This window comes from Pongo pygmaeus, chromosome 12 (assembly GCF_028885625.2).
Source record: "Pongo pygmaeus isolate AG05252 chromosome 12, NHGRI_mPonPyg2-v2.0_pri, whole genome shotgun sequence".
Lineage (NCBI taxonomy): Eukaryota > Metazoa > Chordata > Mammalia > Primates > Hominidae > Pongo > Pongo pygmaeus.
Genome location: NC_072385.2, coordinates 28,401,951 through 28,407,723, shown reverse-complemented (window position 1 = coordinate 28,407,723; position 5,773 = coordinate 28,401,951). Strand labels below are relative to the sequence as shown.

Below are 5,773 nucleotides of genomic sequence, written 5' to 3'. Positions count from 1 at the left end.
CATGTGCCTCCTCCCCTGGTCTCTGGAAGTCCAGTAGGCACCTGTACACCTAGACACCTCCCCTGCACACAAATCTGCTCTTCCTATGACAGTCCCTGTGACATTATCATATCATAAGAGATATATTTGATTCTCCACCCTGGTTCTGGCACAAAACCCTAAAAGCCTTGGGATTTCCTAAGAGGTAAGGGTGAGAGGAATGTCTTTTGTTATTCAAGATGAGCCCCTTCTAACCATACCTGAGTTTATAGTGAGCTCCTAGAGAGCCTCAGGTAGGAACCAACCTTGTGACTACAGGGTTAGCACTTTCAGCTCCCCCGTCTCCCCTCCAAGGAGATGAGAAGGACTGGAGGTTGAGGTACATACCAATGCCCAGTGTTTTAATCTGCCATGCCTAAGGGATGCGACCTCCACAAAACTCTTCAGGGACAGGGCTGGAGAGCTTCCGGGCTGGTGAGAGCGCAGGGAGGTGCTGGGATGGTGGCGCATCCAGAGAGCGCCTGGATGCTCCGCAGCAGTCACCCCAATGCCTTGCCCAGGGCAGTCCTTTCATCTGCTGTCCCTGAGTTACATCCTAATCATAAACCAGTAAGTGTAAGTAAAATGTTTTCCTGAGTTCTGTGAGCTGTTCTACACCTGAGGAGGAGTTTGCGGGAACCACTGGTTTATAGTCCATTGGTCAGACATCTGGGAGGCCTAGGCCTTGCAACTGGCCTCTGAAGTGGGGGCAGCCTTGCAGGACAGAGCTCTTAACCTGTAGGACCTGAGGCTGATGGATAGTATCAAAACTGAATTGAATCGTAGGACACCCAGTTGGTGTCGGGAGAGCTGGAGAACTGGTTAGTGTGAGGTAAAAACCCACACACTTGGTGTCAGAAGTTAGAACAGAAATGGCTCAAAGTCCCTGTTTCAGTGAGTGCTTTGTCTCCGCCTGGATGCCTGTGCCAGGCACCCGGGAATCACCACCTGCCCTCCACATTCGGCGTGTGCCCTTGTCTGTGGGTTCCCCTCCACAAGCCACCATCAATGTATCCAGGTCTGTGCACCTCTGCTCTCGCCAGCCTGGCCCCAGCCCGGCCTCCCTGAGCCACTGCAGCCGTCTCCCAGAGGCTCAAAAGTGGTGCTTAAGACTTGCATTTGAGAAAGATGGGTTTTGGATAAATGTGGAGGATGGACTGGGGGCCAGTGAGAAGGGGACAAGGGATAGTTTCAGCGACCCGTTCCTTCACGTGTTCACTGAAGCCATGATGCACCGTGAGCGCCTGCTGTGGGCCAGAGCCTGGGAGAGAGCTGGGCTGGGGATAGAGAATGGAGTGTCACCCACAGAGAGAAGAGGATCATGGGGCGGGGAGATGGCTGAAGTTGCCCAGAGAGAGTTCAAAGGGAGCCAGGGCTGAGGCCAGAAACACTGAGGGATGGATGGAGGAGAGGAATTGAGGAAGGACAGAGAGCAGGAGCATACGGACAGAGGAGAGGCAGAAGCCAGGCTCTGCAGGGCTGTGGAAGCTGGAGAAGTAGGTGGTCCCAGAGTCCCACACCCATGGGGGTCCAGGAAGGTAAGAGGGAAGTCAGCGACAAGGAGATGGGAGAGGTTCCTTGGCATGTGGGGCAGAAGCCAGACTGGTGAATGAGAGCTGTGTGGGGGTGGAAAAGCGGCTGCAAGGCATGACCACAGGCGGGAGAGCCGATTGTGAAATCTGCAGGAATTTTCTGAGCCAGGCGCCAAACACAGCCAGTGTTAAAAATTAAATGATGAAAACTCACAGTTAAATAGGTTACATTAGAAACAAAGCAGTAAATACTGAAAACTCATCTCTTCCTAGTTTGCTACCTTCTACCAATCTATTCCCCTGAGATAATGTCCATCCATTGTGTCCCTATAGCGAGAATGCTATGTAATCACTCACGTCTATGCGTCTCTTCCAACTCTGCGTGTAGTGTTATCTCATTGGTGCCTTGCAGTTGGCTGTGATGGGAGTATTTACACCAGAGAAACCAGCAAACTCCTCAAATCAGACCTATTTATTCCCAGAGAGCCAGTTGTGAAACGTTTACCAGCACTACTGGAGGAGTGAGATCAGAGCACTTTCAGTAAGACAGCAGTGGCACGTTAGCAAATGGAAGGGAGAAAAAGACAGCAGCAAACGTGGACAGGTTTGTGGGCTTTGTGGCAGGCAAGTGAGCGCGTTGCCTCTGATGATTTTCATTTCTCTCAGGCTGAGGTGAGGTCAACTGTTCTGTGTGTGGGAGCCAGAGAAGAAAGCAGCACAGAACAAATGCAAACCAAGGAGGCTGGAAGATAAGAGCAGAGCCATCAGGACCCAAGCCCCTCGGGGGTATGAAACAGGAGTCCTGGGAGCAAATTAGTAGGTGCACTCTATGGAGGGACGGAAGGGGCAGGGAGGAGCATCTGAATGTAAGATTTCAGAGAAGCTCATTTTGTCAGCGTTTCAGAGCTTCCTGTGTGCAGCATGGATCTAAAGCTGGTGGATGCAGGGGGGTGAACAAGACAACATCTTCACTTCCTGCATGCTGATGGCGGAAGTGAGACATCAGCGAAGAAACATCACGATCACCAAATTATGATGAACACCATGGAGAAAACAAAGGACACTGTGACACCAAGGAAGGAAGGGAAGTTACTTTTCATAGTGGCTGTAAATAGAAATGAAGGCTGAAAAAGAGCTGTTAAAATGGCTTGTTTGAAGATGAATGAGAGTATATAATAAAAGGTAATTCTCCCTCCCATCCCCAATGCCAGCTTCCATGTTTCTCTCCCCAGAAGCAGCCATGGTTCATCACATCCATTTCCAGAGGTATCCTAGGAGCAAGCTGTTTGAGGAGCCGGGGAAAGAGGAGCATGTGCAAAGGCCCTGGGGTGGAAAGGGCCTGCTGTGCTCTGAGCTGCAGCAGAGCTTCTCAAGCCTTAATTTGCATTTGAATCACCCAGGGATCTTGCTGAAATCCTGATTCCTGATTCAGTAGTTCTGGAGAGGGCTTGAGATTTCTAGAGCTCCAGGTAATGGTGAGGTGCCTGATCCAGATCTCACTTAGAGTATTAAATAAAGTCCTAGGGGATCGTTAGAGATCAATCCAGCCAGAAATGTCACAGGAGAGGGAAGAACAGGTCAAGACAGGGCTGCACAGATAGGTGGGGCAGCTCAGTCAGGGTCTCTGTGCAGTAAGAAGCTTGGGTATTATTCTAAGTGCGACAGGAACTCACTGAAAAGGTTTGTGCAGACTGGGGTTGGGAGTGGCGTTACGTGATCTACTTATTCTTTCTAAATCACTCTAACTGCTGGTTGGGCAGGCAAAGTGACCGTTGGGGATCCACTGGGAGGCTACTGCACAAATCTCAGCCAGAGGTGACAGTGACAGGACCCATGTGATGACCGGGAAGATGGACGGAAGTGGGCAGACCCCAGGGGTATTTTTTTTTTTTTTTTTGAGAGGGAGTCTCGCTCTGTCACCCAGGCTGGAGTGCAGTGGCGCCATCTCGGCTCACTGCAAGCTCCGCCTCCCGGGTTCACATCATTCTCCTGCCTCAGCCTCCCGAGTAGCTGGGACTACAGGCGCCCACCACCACGCCCGGCTAATTTTTTTTTTTTTTTTTTTTTTTTTTTTTTTTTGTATTTTTAGTAGAGACAGGGTTTCACCGTGTTAGCTAGGATGATCTCGATCTCCTGACCTCACCATTCGCCCACCTCGGCCTCCCAAAGTGCTGGGATGACAGGCGTGAGCCACCGCGCCCGGCCCCCAGGGGTATTTTTAAGGTGGAACCGAAAGAACTCATGGATGGGTTGGATATGGGGAGTGAGGGAAAAGGAAGCATCAAGGATGCCTCTTGGGGTTGTGTCTTGAGCAAGTGAGCAGCCTGGGCCAGCATTTACTGAGGCAGAGGGGGAGCAGGGAGATTGAGAAGACTGCACGTCACCAAGCAGAGATGTCAAGGAGACCGGGGGCGGGAGGGGGAGGCCGGGGGTGGGGGTGGCGGGGCGGGGGGCGTGGGCGTGTGTGAGGCGCGGCGGGATGTGTGAGGCTGGGGCTCCGAGGAAGGTCTCGGCGTGGAATATAAGTTAGGAGTTGTCAGTAGAGGCATTTTCTAAGGCTATGAGAATGGGCTATAGAGAAGAGCAGGAGCTCTAGGATGAACCCTGATGGACATGATCCCTAGGGACTGGGTAGAAGAACAAGCGACCAGAGGGGCGCGGAGAGAGGCTGCAGGCGGCTTTGCCAGCAGGATTTGAAATGAGGAGATTTTATCAGGGCTAACTCGAAGGGTTTGCATTTCACCTTTTGCCCCCTCTTGCATTTATGTCGTCATTTGAAAAGAGAAGAGACGGAAAGGAGGGGGAGTCAGGAACGCAGGCGAAGCGCATCTGCCCGGTTCTGGTGAGACCAGCCCGACAACTGTCAAGTCATCACTGCTTAATAACACCTGCTGGAAGGACAAAGGAAAGAGCTGCTGGCACCGAGTCACATGTCCACACAAACCACAGAGCAGGCCGTAGATGCCAACCCCTTCCCCTTCCCACCCTGTGCCTGTTCTTCATGTTAATCTATTACTCTAATCATTTATTCATTGTGTAGCAAATGATCATCTTCCTATCATTTGTTTATTACTATTTTTACTTTCATTATCACATTAGATTTTCACACATGGGAGCATATGGGGGACATATTTGTTTATTAGTTTATAACCTAAAATGAATATTTTATACAGGAACATTTTAAACAGAGGCAGAAAAACCCTTAACCCAATTTTATCTTATGCTAAAATTTCATTATCACCAATTCTCAGGCCTCTAAGCACTGTGCAAACAATCCTCGAGGAATGGGTGTTATCAATTATTAATAACTATTAAATTAGCATGGAGTTTGATTTTCCCCTAAGAATGTTTCGTAACTGCAGAGCAGAGAAAGAGCCTCTGCTCCCTTCCAGGTCTCCTGTTCAAACAAACCTGAACCCGGCCCAGGCACCCAGGCATCTTGGAGTGACCAGCAGTGAGCCCACGGCTGTGCCTCTGCCCTGCAGGGCACTCCGGGCCTGGACATCCTCCGGGGTAGAAGGATGAACCCTTCTCCTGGGGAATTTCTGGCAGGTGCATGTGATCTTGATATTCTCTGCAAGTGGCAGAAGGAGCTTGTCCCCCTCACCATCTGTTATGGGCTGAATTCTGTCCCTCCAAGATTCAAATGTTGAAACCCTAACCTCCAGACATCCAGAATGTGACTGCATTTGGAAACAGGGCCTTTAAAGGTGACTAAATTAAAATGGACTGGTCCTTACTTCAATATGACTGCTGTCCTTATAGGAAAAAATTTGGACACAGACACACACAGAGGGATGACCACGTGGAGACGCAGGGAGAGGATAGCAGCTACAGGCCAGGGCGAGAGGCTTCAGAGGAAACCAGCCCTGCTGACTCTTTGAAGTCGGACTCCCAGCCTCCAGAACTGTGAGAAAATACATTTCTGTTTTAAGTCATGTGGTCTGTGGTATTTGCTTTGGCAGCCAACACAAACTAATATGCCATCTGCACCCTTCCCTCCAACCGTGTCTGATGCCCTTAGGAACCACCGTCTTCCTTTATCCCAGGATGTCTGCAAGGAAGAAAATGTCCCTTTTCTAGCATTTAGAGGCCACCAACATTGAATAACCACACTGGGATAGACACAGCGGGGAAAAGATTCCTGCTGTTCCCATCACAGCAGCCTTGGAGATGAGGAGACAGATGGATCTGACCAGAGTGAGTCCCAGCCCGACCTTCTC

The 5,773-nt window shown here is 50.4% G+C and overlaps 1 long non-coding RNA gene across 1 annotated transcript; it reads left to right on the top strand.

The window, feature by feature from the left end:
• The first annotated feature begins 2,115 nt into the window (after window positions 1-2,115).
• Window positions 2,116-5,484, top strand: LOC134737868 (uncharacterized). Its single transcript, XR_010123268.1, has 2 exons — window positions 2,116-2,732; window positions 4,333-5,484. It is a non-coding gene; the product is annotated as an uncharacterized LOC134737868 (long non-coding RNA).
• The last annotated feature ends 289 nt before the right edge of the window (window positions 5,485-5,773 follow it).